This window comes from Puma concolor, chromosome F2, assembly GCF_028749965.1.
Source record: "Puma concolor isolate L17-30 chromosome F2, mPumCon1.1.hap2, whole genome shotgun sequence".
NCBI lineage: Eukaryota > Metazoa > Chordata > Mammalia > Carnivora > Felidae > Puma > Puma concolor.
This window is the reverse complement of record NC_141684.1, coordinates 69,560,046-69,578,155: the sequence shown is the minus strand read 5'-3', so window position 1 is coordinate 69,578,155 and position 18,110 is coordinate 69,560,046. Positions and strand designations below refer to the sequence as shown.

Below are 18,110 nucleotides of genomic sequence, written 5' to 3'. Positions count from 1 at the left end.
AATAAAACTCCCAATAACATCTACCAAACACCCCCGCAAAAATCTTCCTAAATCATTTGAGGATAAAACTCCATTTTCTTAGCTGCAGATTAAAATACACTTGATGCTAAGCCTCTTTCCACGCCCCCGCTGTGTGTTGCGATGTCGCTGAAGTTTTCTTTCTGTGTCTTCAGCTCCCTCTTCTTTAAAACTTATTTCTTCTTTCCTTCGCCTGAGGTTGCCAGTATCCTCCTTCTGTTTGCAGATTCTCTCCTCAGTCAAAACGGGAAAAGATCACACATCAGTCTTTTCCATTGGATGGATCGGTCTATTTTTTTACTTCACTGATTAACCATTACCTCAGCCAAGCATTTGCATTTTAGGTCATGTTAGTTCTCAGTGGCTAAAGGAATGTCAGCTATTGACAGAGGTTGGGGAAATCTGAGCCAAGGCAGGAAGGACTGAAATCATTCAAAGATCCTGAAGGTAAACCTGACTTAACATTTTTGGGTGATGTCTGCGTTGGGCAGTGGAAAGGTTGATACTCTTTTTCTTCGGGTAGTCTTCCAATTCCCTTGGGGTAAAAGGAGGCAGTAGGCAGAGATTGACAAAGACCTGATCCTCGTCCTAGGTTGCCAGTGGGCGTGGGACCTCAGGTGCTCCTGCCTTCACTGGCCTCCTCCAGGCCCGCTCCCTCTGATGGCCCAGCCTCCTTTCCCTGAACCTGGCTCCCCGCCACCCCTGTCTCAGCCCCCTCCCTCTCGCCAAAAATGCCCGTGAAGTATATATGCTGATTGTCATTAAATGTTATCTTGGTTTATGTTATGAAATTTGACACATATTCATTAGTGGGTGTATAACTATATTCAGTGTTGCTTTGGATAATGCTGCCTTGAAAAATAATCCTACAAGCATCCTAATACTGCAATCTGTGTCCTATATTTCAGTAGTATTAGCTCCTTACTCTCTGGAGCTCTGAGTCAGGCTTTTTATAGTTCACATAACCTAGATTTGTGAGTCACTATGTACAATAAATAGCATTCCCACTGCTACCACGAGTCTCGGAATCAGTGCCAGGTGTCGTGGCTATTGACTCCCTGCCTGCTGACGATAAATGTATTCTAGAATCACCTTCCTCTGAGTTCTCAGTTTCCTCATCTCTAAAATGAGAGGGTCAGATGGCTTGGTAGTTTCCTAGCACTTACTTATAATTTGTGGCATGTCTCTTGCTTATCTTTTATTCCAACTGAAAACTTTTAAGGAACTTAAATATTACTGGACACCACAAAAAATATAGTTTGCTTGATTTTTTGTTTCAGGATGAAGCTCACGCTGGACTGGAAAAGAGGAAACAGCAAAGGATACCAAGCTGGCGGGAAATATTGGACCACGTGCTCTAGCTCATGGTTCCAGATAAAGAGAAAGTGGGTAGAATCAAGGGGCAAATAAAGAAAGATCCATTTGCTCACATTGTACTCTCATCCTCTGAAGCATGTTGATAAAGCCCTAGAGACATCATTAATTTCTCTTGCTAGTTTCCTCAAGCCTCAGTGGCCAGCCTTGAAAAGATGTGGCATTCTGTTACTACTATAGTGCCCATACTGGCCTGGAAACAATTGAAAGTGAAGTTAATACCCAAGGAACAAATGAAAGCTGCCCGTCTGCGGCAGAATGTTCCAGCAGAGCAAGGGTGACTGCTGGGATAGTATGTGGTCCAAGGTTAGAACAGGCTAACATTGAAGAGCCCTTGTTTCTGTGACTCTCTGATAGTCAACAAAGCACAACACATATTTTATAGCTACATTTTGTTGTTTGCTTTGTTTAATGTGGTCTCCCTTGCCTCTCCTTTTCCCTTATCTTGGCTCCGGGCTTTAGGGATCAATTTGTTGTATGTACCTTCTTTCCCATCTCTTCAACTTCCATTCAGCTCATTTGTTTTCCCATTTCTCTTTCTTTCTTCTTCTAGCTATTAAGGAACCTGTCATATGTCAGCCCCCAGGGGCCCAAGTGGCAGCTCCCTCAATTCATGGAATGCCTAATTTTACCCGCCTCTTTGGAGAAGGGGCTAGGTTTCCTTTAAAAAGAAAAAAAAAATCCCTGGTACTGCCTGTTTCTATCCCTAAGGCTCAAATAATTAAAAAGGATATTGTTTGACGAAAGATGGTTTCTAATGCGCAATACACAAGGAAGAAAACCTGATTTTCCCAGGTGAAATTTCTGACAAACCATGAACTCTATGGAAAGAAGAACATCTCTCTGTGATGACCGAGGTACCATGTCCCTAGAAGCTGACACCATAGAAAAGCCTTTGTGCATAAATAAACTGTATGCTAATAAAACAATATTTATGATTCAGCCTCCCGCCCCCCCCCCCCACTTTTTAAGTATCAAGCTATATCCTGGAGGAACAAAAATAAAAGAAGTTGGTGTCTACAGTATAACTATTAAGGGGAAATTTGCTCCACTGTTATTTGGATGTAATTGGTACTGAGCATCACAATGCACTTGTAATTGGGTCTGTACTTGTTCACTTCAAGGGTTCCATGCTATTTCTACTTGAACCCATTTTTTGGATACTGTTCAGCTCAGCAGTGCCAGCTAACTCTTGTTATGCAGTTGAAAAACTGTGGCCATTAAAAATAGGATACGGTGTGATTTTGTTTTGCAGCACTGCATGGAAAATCAGTTGCTGTTCATAACAGCTCTGTGGTTGGTTGATTTAAAGCAGGGGGGTGACTTGGAATTGACAAGCAGACAGTTTGTGAAAAGGGATATTGTATCTTTAAGGCTTTCTGACTGATTGTGTTTAACTGCGCCACGCAGCAGGCAGTAATTAGGCTGTAGCTGCACCGAGAGGCTTAAAGCACTGGCTTGGTTCTCAGTTCTCCAGATTTTTTTTTTAAGCACAAACATTTTTTGGATTTGAATACATGATAATTTTTTTCAAAACTGTGAGTGAGTGTGTGAGTGAGCAAATGAAAATCCGACCCCAGAGGCTTCCTGTGCAGACTGTCACTGAAGACCACCCTGTGCCGAGACGGGCTCTCGGGAGACCAGGCAGCCGCCCCGGGGAGCAGTGAGAACCATGATAGGAGTATATGATGTGACTCCCGGAGAAGGTCAAGGTGCTCTTGAAATGAAAGGAAGGCAGCTCTTAAAATGTGACATGGTTTCTTCTGGCCCAGTTCGCGGTGTTAATGAGACTAGTTGAAGTAGGCTTCTAAGATTAATAGACAAAATGCCTAAAAATTTGTATTTAGGGGAAAGGGGAATTTTTTCTTTACCTAGGCTATTAGGTAGAAAAAAGACTATATTGTGGAAGCAACTCAGACAAGCCATTAGCTTAAGGAATGTTTGCCATTCACTGTTCTGCCTCCCTTACTACCTCCCCGCACCCCTGAAACACCCCATTGCTGTTTGGGGCAGTAGTGAACATTGCCGATTTGTTCTTATTTGGTAAAGGCTGAGTTTTAAGTTTTCCAGGCATTTGTTATCACAGTGGAGCAGTTGACAGATTTTACACTGACCTTATAAAAAAACGGACGTTCAATTACTGTTGGATTGACCACGGTGACTGTCTTCATTATCAATCAGGCCAACAGTGGCCGAGTACCAACTGTGCAAGATGCTATGCTAGGTGCCGTGAGAGATAACAATTGTTCTGGAATAGTAATTGAGATCTTTCCTGACACTACATACAAACTTTTCTTCCTTTTGCTAATTATATGGGTAAGTTATTCCATATAGATTTGTGTACTATTTAGTCCTTAAATTGCTATGGCATTCTTTTTTCTTAGTACATGAATTGCTTTGTTACAAACCTTTCTTACTTTATTTTTGATACCTATAAAATACCTTTACTTGTGCACTTGAATACTTCTGTAGATTGCAAATATGTACAAATTATAGGCATTTTTGGTTTTAAATAGTAACTCCTCATATCTGTGAATCATCTCATGTGTTTTCCCTCATATTATGTCATTTGGGTGTCCCTACCCCATTCTGAGAGTGGTAGGGCCGGTGATATTATCACGTATAGAAGCTCAGGAGTTGGACAGGAAAAGAGGCTGGAATTAGGAATCAGGTTTGTTGGATCTCTACTCTTCTCACTGTAACGCGATTCTATATTCAATCCCAGAATGAAGCATCTTCTAATTTAAGGGTAATGGAAACATTTGGAATAACTTTACCATATTAAAGCATGGATTAAAAGTCAAAGATAAGCTACCAGAAGGGGATTCTGATTTTCAAAAGTTGTTCCTACCAGTTTTAAGCCAATGTCTGTCCTTTCTCTATGGAGTTTCAAGCATTCAGAAGCACTCTGTACTCTTGGTTTACTCTTGTTTTTGTTTTTTTTTGGGGGGTGGGGGAAGACTGCCTTGAAGATAAATTACTTTAATCTGTAGGCTAAGTTGCATCGATGTATTTATTTTTCTCAACATGCTTTGTCCTAAGGTCAGTACTTCTTTGAAAGATTTGATCTAAATAAATTATAAATGTGTATTAAAATCTATTTGATATTAGCGTAAACACATTCAAAATATACTCCATCATTGCTTTGAAAGAAACAAAGATGAATGCCATTCTATAGTTCAAATTCCAAACGTATGTGTGTACTTTTATATATGTCTATGCCTAAATGCCGAGGTCAATATTTCTATAAATTCCTAAGCTTGGTTTATTTTGTGGTGTTGATAAATGCTCCTTGGAATTAGGATGTACAGAAGATCAAAGATTAAATTGCAATTTTTTTTCCAAAGTGACAATGAGCCTAATTCACTGTCAGTTAATGCCAGGTGTTTCTCCCCCTAGTATTAAGTTCTTCAAAACAGTGGCTGCATAGGGCACCATTCACAGAGGCTTAGCGCTAGGGAGAAAATGATTACATTAAATCGAATGATATGAATAATTCATGACATCACATTTTGTAATCCTGGTGTTAAGCATAAAACCAGTGGTTTATTTTTCAGCAAAATGTTTTTGTATCATTTTAGATAGTGCATAATGCAAAACAATAACTGCATACATAATGCAAGAAGGATGGTGGTGAATAGGGTCCTTAATAGTGCTTGCAGCATCATCTGGGGTGTGATCACAATAAACACATTTTGAACCAATGCCCATGGGTGCCCAACGCTTGCTGGAATCTTCTGAGTCCAATAGAATGGCTGCCTTTTAATTTGTTTTTGAATATTACACCTGACCTTTACCATGGATCTGAAAGTCAGTCCTTGTATATTGCTAAAACTACAAATCCTTTTGTCCCCTTCCCTTTCAGTTTACTAGGAGGGCAATTCTACTGGGGGTAAATAACTGATTTTTAAAATGACGTTTGATTTTCCAATATGGAGTTGGAAATACTAGGAAAATCCATGGAGTCTGAACTTGCATCCTTTCATAAAGAACTTTAAAGATTCTTGGATAAAATACCAGTTATTTAGCAATTCAGCCAGGTACCTTTTAGGGATGTCATGTATATCTGTGATACTACATAAATGATTCCTGTCTTATTTGAATTTTCTCCTTATTCTTTGGAGAAATCATCTTTTTAAAAATAATTATCAAAGGAAATTGGAAGTGGCCCTGCAACCTTCATGAGGCGGTTTCCAGGTCATGTACACTGTAGCAATACTCTAACATGAGTGATTATTCTCCTGCATTTCGGGCTGAAATAATTGTGTACCTGGACCATCTGCGGCTGCCTTTTCCAGCACCTTCCTGTGGACAGCTCCAGGGCACTCTCTGGAAGCCAGAATGGACTCCTGCTGATTCGCCCACATATTTGTCTTGAATGAAAGAATGGCGTATGCCAGTGGATTTGAAAGCTTATCACAAAACATCTCCACATCTGAAGTCTGAAGAGTTTATGTCAAACATTTGTATTACTTACAACTAATTAAATATACCATCCGCGTTTTACAACATGAATGCATCTGCTGATAATGCTGTAACTTGTATTATTATTTATGTGAAATAATACATTAGAAATCAGTGATTGGTCAGTACCCTTGAAGTCCTGACTTATTTGTAATAGATGTGAATTATCACATGTATAGAAAATAGTTTGCTTTTAAACATTTCTTCACCTAAAGATAATTTAAAAGCATGTTCAAGTGTTTTATTTCAATACATTTTTTTCTATGATGTCAAGAATGTTGTTTAAATTCCAATTTTAGGATTTTAAGCAGACTGCCAAAATGGGTAGATTAGGATAATGTCAGAGACAAATCAAGAAATGTAACACTTAACAAGTACACTATAGTGTTTTGTTGAGAATGTTAAATGGAAAACAAAAACAAAAACAAGAACAAAACTTGATGACCTAATTAAAAGGAGTGGAAATGAGAATACTACATTGGATCTGAATATAGAAATACTGAGATTCATGATACATGGTAGCTTGAGATCTACTTTTCCCTGAAGGAGATAAATTACCTAGATCTTACTGAAAATGGAAATCAAACTCCATAAAGGAATTGATAATTCTCCCAAGGAGTGCAAATTCGAGGTTAAAGATACAACAAAGAGTCTTATTTAATACTAAGCGATACTTGGCTGGTGACCCAAGTTGGTTCCCCACCTGCCTTCTTATTTCAATAATCCTCACTAACGTTACCAATGTTTTGGTGACTGATTGGCAGAGATGACGTGAACACTTCATCACCAACGACCTGCTCATCATGTTTCTACCTTTCCTGATGCTCTAGTGCAGCTGCTCTGTGAGCAGCCAAAGATCTCAGGGCTCTCGCCTCCCTTCTTTCATCTCTAGTTTAAGGAAACAGTAATTCTTTCTGCTATAGCCTATCAAGAACAAGAGAAGAATTGTGCATAGTATAATTCCAATTCTGAATACAGAGAATGATGAAAAGGATTGCTAACATTAAAGTAAATTAAAGACCTATTTATCAAAGTGGCAACTATTTCTAGTTTTTCCCCTTGATATACATAACCATGATCCACTGGATCAAACAGAACACAAGTTCCAGTGCCTATTTGGCCACTTATTAGCTGTGTGAATTTGGAAAAATCAATGGATGACTCAGGACCTCATCTGTCTCCTCTGTAAAATGGGAATACAGAAGCTGTGTTGGGTTTCCTGTGGAAAAATAAATGAAAATGCACAGGACAATATTTTGTAATAAGTCACCATGAAATTGATAATTATTTTTACCTACTTAAAGAATTCCCTTTCTGTGTCAGTTAGTAGGTAATTAAAGATTACTTTAAAAATTAAATTTGTTGAAAAAGAAAAAAAAAAAAAACAACAAACCCATTAGGAAGTTCATGCATATCTTTAAACAATCTTTTAAGCAAGCCAAATCAGTGATGTGGGCTTTCATGTGTGTCTTGCTTTCCCACACTTAAATGCATAACCTTGAAAGAAATAAAACTTGCTGAGTTGGCTATTTCCCTGCTTCCCCTGAACATATGTCAACTGAGCAACAGAGAATTAGCTGTAGCAAAAAGAAAGATAGTTCAGTGGAAGCTTGTTCAATAATTAATCCGCTGAGTAACTGTATGAATATTTGATAAATATTTAGTCAACTATGTGTATCATGCAGCATTGGTCGCATACCAAAGGATTTGCAAAGGTAAAAACTGCTGGTCATAGGCATCAAAGATCTGGAGATTTCAAGCTCACAAGCCAGAGACTTGCAAATTATTCTACGTAATACAAATCCAGAAATATAAATCCGTGACTATCCACACGATGCTATTCTGGGAAGGTGAGAGGAGGCCATTACCTTGTTCTCCACAGTTCTTTTAAAGTGTATTTGGCAGCATGTTTTAATTTAATAGCTGCTCGCCTGCCCATGTGTGTGAGCTAAAATATTCTGGTGCATACATGAAATGGAATTGTAAAATAACAACTCCGTGTTCCCTTGAAATTCATACTACGGTGCTAGGAAAGCGTTGGTGGGTGACCCACTGCTATATGCTAACTGGAAATAGAATTTGCTTCAGCGTCTAGAGACCAGGCATTTGAATTCAACTTAATAAACATTTATTGGTTCCCTAGGATGTTCAGTGCACTGTGCATAAAGAGAAGAGAAGCTAACGTGTGTGAATCTTTCAAGAGCAGGAAAGGTAAAGATTAAACCTGTGTGGCAAAAATCAGTAAATAAAAATAAGAAGATCTCTGATTTCTGGAAAGATCATATTGTGCAGTGAGAATTAGAAAGTTTCAATTTCCCTATCTAGGTAATCACTCATTAATTTTGTTCTGACACGAATTCTTAGTGAAATCCTCCCAAACTCTTAAAAACCTCTCCTGTGAGTTCACGATCTCTTTAAGTATACGCGCCACCTTTCAGTTAGTCCCGGTTCCTCAGCCTCCTTGGGGGTGGGTGTGGATAGTTACAAATAGAAGGTGGGAGTGGCTGCTCTTCCTGGCACCCCCTGCTGGCCAGAGTAGCACTAATGATGGCTCCAGAGAGGCCTCATCTTTTCTTTTTCAGCCCATATGAACTGTTGCCATGGCAGCCACAGCAATAAAAAGGAAGGGAGCCCAGGGGCTGCAGCATGTGGAAGAAAGAGATGACCCCAAATGAGGCTCTGGGATGGAATGCCTCTAAGATTTCCCCTTAAACACAAAAGATTGACCTTGCAGGGAACTGTTCTACCTGGATATATTCACAGGAACCATGTTCTATTCCTTAATTATGGTTCCTTGTCCATACCAATGTACTTTGATTCTCTATTTCCCTCGTATATGCCCCTTTACACATGACCAATGAAGTGAAAATACACTGAACAAAGGCAAACAAAGCAATAGTAAGAAATGTCTTTTACAGTATTAGAGGCGGCTTGTGGATCAGAAAATTTAATATTGTTAAGATGGCAATGCTCCCTAAATTGATTTATAGATACAGTGCAATCTCTGTTAGAATCCCAACTGGCTTCTTTGTAGAAATTGGCAAGCTGATTCTAAAATGTATGTAGAACTATAAGACATTCAAAGCAGCTATAACAATCTTGAAAATGAGTACAATTAAAGGACTCTCACTTTCTGATTTCAAAACTTGACTACAAAGCAACATTAATCAAGATAGTGCTGTTACGAGGCCAGACACATAAATCAATGGAAGAGTTGAGAGAGTACAGAAATAACCCATGTGTCCATGGTCAACTGATTTTCAACAAAGACACGAAAACCATTGAGTGACCAAAAATAATTTTTTGAACAAATGGATAGCCGCATGAGAAAGAATGAAATTGGACCCTTACCTCACACCATATACAAAAATTAATTCACAATAGATCAAAAAGTCAAATGTAAGAGCCAAAACTATAAAAATCTTAGAATATGCATGACTTTGGATTTGTTGATGAACTCCTAGATATGACACTAAGACCATGAACAACAACAGAAAACAAAAAGATAAATTGGACAACACCCAAGTGAAAAAAATTTGTGCTTCAAAGGACACTATCAACAAAATGCAAAGGCAATCCAAAAAATGGGAGAAAATATTTGCAAATCATACATCTAATACTAGACTTGTATGTAGAATAGATAAACAACTCTACAACTCGGTAAAAAAAAAATAGCCCAATTAATAGTGGGCGAAGGACTTGACTAGATATTTCTCCAAAGAAGGGACAAAAATGGCCAATAAACACATAAAGAGATGCTTGACAGCATTAGTAATAAGGGAATTACAAGTCAAAATGGCAATGAGATATCACTTCACACCCACCAAGATGGTTAAACTTAAAAAAAAAAATGTCAGGTAACAAGTGTTGGTGAGGATGTGTAGAAATCAGAACCTGCATATGTTGTTTATAGAAATTTAAAATGATGCAAACACTTTGGGAGACATTCTGGCAATTCATAAAAGGGTTAATAAAGAGTTATCATATGACCTAGAAATTCTACTCCCAGGTATATTCCTAAGAGAAAAAGAAATATCTGTCTGCACAAAAACTTGTACACAAATGTTTATGGCAACCTTATTCAGTAGTAGCCTAAAGATGGAAACAATCCAGATGTCCATCAACTAATGAACAAATAAACAAAATGTAGTATATCCATGCATTGGAATATTATTCAGTCATAAAAAAAGAAGGGCTACCTGATGTCTTCCACAGCATGGATGAGCCTTGAAACTATTGTGCTAAGTGAAAGAAGGCAGTCACAAAAGGCTACATCTTATGATTCCATTTAAATGAAATGTCCAGAATAACCATCTCTATAGAGATACAAAGTAGATTAGTGTTTGCTTAGGGCTGGAGGGGTTGGAGGATAGACAGGTATTGTTATAGCATTTCTTTGGAGAGGATGGAAGTGTTCCAAAATTGGCTGTGGTGATGTTTGCACATATCTATGAATATACTAAAACCATTGAAATGTACATTTTAAATGTGTGAATTATATGATATTAAAATTATATCTCAATAAAGGAGTTGAAAATGAAATGACTTTTACAATATTAGAATCAGTTTACACCGAGAGAGGGCCAACTCTCACATAAAATAGACCTCTTCTTTGGAGCTCCATTGTTTATGAGCAGCTGTCTTCCCTATTCCCCATCACCAGGGCTGAAATCCTTAGCCCCTTTTGGTGTTTCCAGATGCAGAGAGCTATCATTGGCATTCGACCTCCTCTTGTCTAAAAACACCCGCTTTCCTTGGTTTTGAAGATACATAAATAGTGTGTATAGATACAGAGATATGACTATAAGGAGCGGAAAGAAAACCGAACCCAGAATTGAATGGCTGGATTCAAATCTTGGCTCTACTTATTAACATCTGTTACCTTTTTCTTAGTATATATATTCATCTTACTATATATATACTCATATATATATATATTCATGTCTTTTACATGTCTTTTTCATTTTACACTCATATACATTCATATATATATATTCTCATATATGTATTCATATATACATATATTCATATATATTCATATATATACATATATATTCATATATGTATTCATATATATACATATATATTCACATATATATTCATATATATTCACATATATATTCATATATATATTCATATATACATATATTCATATATATGCATATACATGAACATATATACACTTATATATTCATATATATATGCATATATATGAATATATGTGTTCATATGTATTTATATATATACATATATATTCATATATATCCATATGTATTCATATATATTCACATATATATTCATATTTTCATATAATTCATATATATTCATATATACACCCCTACATATTTTTATATATATATTCATATATATACTCCTACATATATACATATATATTTTCATATATATACATATATATTTATATATGTTTATTCATATATTCATATATATATGAATATGTGTATTCATATATATATTCATATATACACATTCATATATAGATTCATATATAGATTTATATATTATTCATGTATTATTCATATATATTCATATATATGTTCATATGTATTCATATATATATTTATGTATATATATTTATGTATATATATTCATATATATATTCATATGTATATTCATGTGTATATATTCATGTGTTATATTCATGTGTATGTATTCATGTATATATATACACATATATATTCATGTATATATATTCATGTATATATTTTCATATATATTCATATTTATGTTCACATATATACTCATAAATGTTCATATATATTCCTATATATTCATATATATACTCATATATTCAGATATATATTCAGATATATATTCAGAGATATATATTCAGCAGTAACTGAGGTGATGAAGGCCGCGGCAAGGGCAGCTTTTTCCCTCACAGTGGGGGAGACCAAGGTTGTGGTGGTGGAAGGTGAGCAGACTGGCCCCCGCCCCCTGCTGGTTGGATGTGGCAAGGCTGCCGTGGTGCCTGCCTGGCTCCTGACCCCGCGGCTCCCCCTCTGGCTCCTGCTCCCCCACCCCACCCCGGAGATGCCCGGGGCCAGGCCCTGGCCTGGACTTAGACCACTGCTGCAACCGAAGCCGGGGCAGTTGGAAGAGACGGGGTGCCCCATGGGTGGACTGGCCTCCGGGGGGGAACATGGAGCCGGGACTGCCCGTCAATGTGCGCGGTCCAACGGGGCCTTCTACAAGGGCTTTGTGAACGATGTCCACGAAGCTTCTGTCACCATCTTCTTTGAAAACTGGCAGAGTGAGAGACAGATTCCCTTTGGGGATGTCTGGCTACTGCCTCCAACTGACTATAATAAAGAGATCACAGAAGTGGATGAGGTTGAGGTTTATTCTCCACCCAAGGAGCAGGAACCTTGGGGCTGGTGGCTGGCCAGGGTGAGGATGATGAAGGGAGATTTCTATGTCATCGAATATGCTGCCTGTGGTGCCACTTACAATGAGATTGTCACCCTGGAGCGGCTCCGGCCAGTCAATCCCAATCCTCTTGCAACCAAAGGCAGCTTCTTCAAGGTGGCCATGGCCGTGCCTGAGGATCTCAGAGAGGCCTGCTCAAATGAAAACGTCCATAAAGAGTTCAAGACAGCACTGGGATGGAACTGCATCTTTCTCAACATCACAAATAGTGCGCTCTTCATTCTCTCAACCACAGAGGCCCCGGTGAAGCCGTCGTCCCTGCTGGGTGACATGCATTTTCTAAGCCTGCGGACTTAACTGCTACTCATGTCCTGCAACAAAGAAGCTACCAAACACCTGGAGACAAGTAAGCAGCTGGTGGCAGCCTTCCAGTTCACGGTGCGAGAGGACGTAATGGGACTGGTGATGGGGACTCACGGTGCCAACATCCAGCAGGCCTGAAAAGTACCTGGGGTGACGGCCATTGAGTGGGGTGAAGAGACCTGCACTTTCCGCATCTATGGGGAGACTCCTGAGGCGTGCAGCTCGATGGAGAAAAGTGGTTTTCAGAGGTGACAGCTGGTTAGTATCACCCAGGAAGGCTGCGCAGCACACAGACATTCTGATTCAATTCTTACGTGATGAGGCCCAGGCATTGACATGTTCTTGACATCATTGAGTGTCATTAGCAAAGGGGAAAAAAAACAGGCTTTGACAAAAGATGCAGCTATGTTTGAATCAGTGATTGCTCACCTACTCTTTTAGTCTCCTTGGCTTGGCAGTTACATATTGTCTTTTAGCTTTAGTGTCCCTACCTATAAAATGGGATGATAACACCTGCTTCACAAAGATGTGAAGTTTAAATGAGATGACATTCCTCCTAGAGTGGTCATTTAGTATGTAACTATTGTCGGGCATCGTTTCGCTGTGTTCCCTGTTCGTGCCTGGTGCAGATCTCAAGGACACCGACAGCTTTGGAATTGATAAGGGAGGGAAGTTGGGCAATAACGGGCCCACTTGTCTTCTTCTTGGCTTGTAGTGGTGCCACAGTATTATTAGTAGTATCGTCTTAGTTTGTCTAATCCTCAATGTTCAATTTTGTTTCATTTTCTTTGCTGGAAACGCGGACTTCATATCAGCAAATATGGAAAAGAATGGAGGTATCATCTGAATCTAGCTGCATGTCATCCTGAGTCATCCTGGTCAGAGGACGCTCATTTTTACAGTTTTAGGAAACTAGCACACATTTTATTTTCCTTTTTTTTTTTTTTTTTTTTGCAAGCTTCTAGGTCCTAGAACACCATTAAAAATTTTTCCTGCTAATAGTTAATACCATGCCTGGCATGTAATCAATGCTCAAGAAATATATGTCTAATTGAACTGAGATGGTCCTTTTTTGCTGACAGTTTTGTTTGTCTCACTGTTCCCACTTGGTAGGCTTCCAAGAGTTTCAGATGAAAGCTCTGCTTAGCAGTAAAAATCCAGGTGGCTATTGTTCACAATAGCAACACTGGGTCCCTGCCCCTTTGCTCTTCAATATTAATTGTACTTTTTGACCTCATTCAGTTGGTTCTATTAACCCTGCCTGGTTTACCCACCCATTTGTTTCTAGTTTGAGACCATATGGCATATATTTCTTCTTCCCTACTTACATCCCCATGTATATATTCTCTTTAAACCTCAGAATATCCCTGGACCATCACCTATTTTCTCTTCTTTCCTTTTCAGAAGAATACACCCTCTCCCTTGACCCTTCGCCACACACACACACACACACACACACACACACACACACCAGCTTTTCCAGGTCTAAAGTCCTCCTGGGACTCTCTAAACATTGCCTCTTATGCCTTCACTTCTGGGGGCATCGACTAATGCTTCTTGCTGTGGAACATTTAATTTATCCGTTTTCATGAGTGCCCCCTGTTGTGCCTTCAGATATATTTGGTTTTCTCTTATTTTACACACACACACACACACACACACACACACACACACACACACAAATATGATGTCACTAAAACTTCTCCCGGTCTTGACACCACCTTAAGTTCTTGTATTTTTCACTCTTCTTGATGTCTTATTGTCTTTGTTCTCCTTTTTCTTTGTGACTCCTCCTACTTCCTCTCTTCCCTTATTTTATTTCTTTATTTCTTGGTTCACAGATACTGAAATCATAAGATTCAATTCTTATTTATTTACTTGTCTCTCTCCACATCTTCTTATAGCTTTTATTCATTCCTATGATGTTAAATTTTGTATCACATGTGCTGTTCAGTTTCTTCTTTTCATCCATATCAGTTTGCCTACTGGTCTATTTGAAACACAAAACAGTAACTCTATGCATGATCATGAGAGTGAAAATTAATGACCTCTTTCTTACTATAATTTTCTGAACCAAAATCCTACTGCCTGCGGGGCTTCATCATGGCGTCTAACAATGTGTGAACCACCAAGCTGGCTCTCTTACCACTAAACCTATGCTCACCAGTGCATCAACGTTCTTTTGGTTTCTTTGCTTTGGTTGCTTGGACTCACCCTTTATCTCTTCCTCTCCTCACATAATGTGTATATCTTATATCTCTTTCATAATGTTCATTTCTTTTTCATCTTCCAATGAATACTTTTTTGTAAAACTCCTGTTTGTAGAAGGATAAGAGCGTCTAATTGTTTTTTTTTTAGCCAAAACCTTTGCTCATTTTAGTCTTCTGGGACGTGATTTTCAAGTTATTCTTCCTGAGAACACAATCTATTATCTTCCATTCAAAACCATTGTTAATGATTTTCTATTACAACACAAATACTCATACTGATTAACCAATCACTTAATATTCTCTACTCTCTGCTTTTTCTTCACCTTCATAGAGTACCCACTTCAAGAGATCCTATTTTCCAGCTTTGTCAACTATATTTCTGCGTCTCCCATCCATGATCCATAGCCACCCTTCACTGTAGTCCAGGTTCAAGTCCCTGGTAGTCCCAATCCTCACTAACCACCCCAGCCTTACCTGAGTCACAGAGCACTTACTCACTGACATGCTGGTTTTCCGGAGGCACCTGATATATTTAATGGTTTAGTATATGTATCTTGCCCGTGGAATGAAATGTAAATCGCTTGTTGGTGGGGAACACATGTGAGCCCAGATATGCTCTAGGTAGATTATCCAAGGAGTTCTCTCTATTAGCCAGACAGTGAGAATCAAACAAATATTTGTTGATCCTGGTGATTTTTCATTTTTAAACTCCAAGTAGCGTAACAACTAAACATAAATGGTGAGTATTGCTGATTAGCCTCTTGAAATAACTGTTTTCCTGAGTGAATAATAATGAGTGTTCTGCTGGTGCACTGATAAAGTAAAAGAAAGAGTGAGAGAGCTAGAGAGAGGGAGACAGGGAAAGAGAGAAAAACAAGAGAAAATGAGAGAGAGAGAGAGAGAGAGAGAGAACGATATTCTTTCTTTACATGGCTTAAATAGAAGAAGCTAAAGTATTTGAATTTTTTTTGTGTTCCTCAAATATAAGCAATATAGTATTTTACTCAAATAACACACAGGCCCAGAGAAAAATAAACATTAAAATACTTTGATTTTCTCTTCTGTAGAGGTCACATTTTATATACTGTAGGAGAAACTCCCTTATCACTTTATTTTTGTAGCCCAGTCCTGCCTGGAACTGTGGTGCTTCTATAGGCATTATAGGCATTGACAATTATATACCGTAGTGCTTCTGTAGGCAATTGACAGTTACAAGCCACACATTTACCCAAGTTAAGTGCACATAAAAGAAAATCAGCAAAGAAGCGTATTAGACTGAATAAGGTGGGTGAGTACTGTTTGCCTGTGGCAGTTGCTTAGCAGAGTCTCTCCTGTTCTTCTTTCTCTTCCTACACTTTTCTCCCCAGAACGTCTTCCTTCCCTTGGATCAGAATTCATTTTCTTTTATCTAGCCCCACTCTGTTACTCTTCCTGGCTATTTCCTAATCTGGGAGCAAGCCATCTATTTCCTTTTCTGATTTTTCATAATTAAACTGGAAAACGATCCACTGCCCCAGAGCCCCTGAATAAAACCCCACAAAAGCAACGTTATCTTTCTGCTTCACCCTTGACACTTCAAGGAGGGGAGCCTGGCCCGGCCCTCTGTCAAGAGCGTGGCGGGTGCTGTACTGGGGAGCTGACACTTGGGGCTGGGAACAATGCCTGAGGCCCACTGTGTGGGGCTGCGAGCCTCCCTTCACCACTGGCCAGCCTTCTCCAAATGAACCCGTTCTCTGCTGAAGGAAATCACAACCCGCTAATGTCTTTTCACTTTTCTGTTAAGCATCAAAAACTCAAGAATTTATACAATCTCTAGTTGACTAGACATTTTCCTCTGTGGCAAAGTGGTGCAAATAAATATGAATCCTAAAACATTTCAGTTTGATGGATAGTGACGGTACAGCTCCTGGATTTTTGTCACTAGGAGCTGCTTTTATTGGCTCTCTCCTCTGGGATTTTAACATCCAACCGTGAATGATAAGTCATCTTTCTCCCTATCACCCAAAAAGAAAATTTGAGCACTTTATGCTCACTGGGGGTGGGCAGAATATAATTAATTCATGGTTTTACCATGCAGCGACCTAACTCAACTCTATCTCTGGGAAATAAATGACATCCCAGGTGGTAATGTGCTTGCTGCTTGAACGACTTACTTTCTCTGTGTTCTTTGCCTAATCACCCTGGTGACCTCGGTATCTGACCCCCATCTCACCGCCCCCCCCCCCCCCCCCCCCCCAGGATTCACAAACTTAGCAGTGATCTTTAGGTATTCTCAAAAAGCACACACCAGATTATGGTCACTTTCAGAAGTTTTATTGTTGCTCTTAAATCTTATTAATCAAGTATATGAAATCTTGGCCTTTGTATCATGTTTTTCTCATAGATTCCTTTGACTCATCTAGAAAGAGTCACATTATATTTATATATTTTGTTAGATTTTTTCAAGGTATGTATATATTTGTTTAGTTTAAAATGCATGAAAAAGATCTGTAGATTTTGGGAGTGCACTAGTGAATTAGATGGAGTAACTAATTGATTATCATGGGAATGAAAGCATGAACAAAATGAAAAATAAGATATTTATTATTAAAGGTTAGTTTAGTTTCTATGGCAAGTGAAAATATTACTCAGATACAGTTCAATTGTTCTGGATAATCAATATCCAGATGTAGGAGGAGACGTATTTTAATGTGAATTAGATATAATCAATTTCAGACTATATACATACATGTGGTAATATATGCATGTACTGATGAATGGAGTTTTTAAACTATCTGATTTAATTTACTCTTAATCTACTTTAATTTTCTGTTTAGTGGTAAATCTATTATTCTCTGATGCTAATGGCAATGCAAGAATTGGGAACAAAAGGCTTTGGTTGGTTCTCTGTTTTATGAAAAGAGTTCGAACTTCAACATGCAAATGACCATATCTTTTGTTGCTTATACAATCTGATTTATGCCTAATTGGTGAGGAGCTCCTATGGACATTGGTGGTTTGGGCTTGTAATATGAAGAAAATGGTTACCCAACATGTGCTGTTGTTTTTTAATGTGGGCATACATTTAAAATTCTTATGGCTTTCCCTCTCCTCCCCCCACCTCAAAAAGCAAAATGCATTTAGCTCTTAGCTGAAGAAAGCTGCAGCTGAAGCAAGCATCTCCTAGATCACACAAGCATTAACATCCACGGTCATTGTCTCCGCTGCTTCCCACTGCAGCTTTATATAATAAAACAAGCCGCGTCAAATAGGCAAGGCTGTAATATTAGGTAAAATCTAATTTCAGTTTGGTTA

The 18,110-nt window shown here is 38.5% G+C and overlaps 1 long non-coding RNA gene across 1 annotated transcript; it reads left to right on the top strand.

Annotated features, from left to right (window-relative positions):
• The first annotated feature begins 240 nt into the window (after window positions 1-240).
• Window positions 241-5,922, top strand: LOC147572089 (uncharacterized). Its single transcript, XR_015246718.1, has 2 exons — window positions 241-465; window positions 1,299-5,922. It is a non-coding gene; the product is annotated as an uncharacterized LOC147572089 (long non-coding RNA).
• The last annotated feature ends 12,188 nt before the right edge of the window (window positions 5,923-18,110 follow it).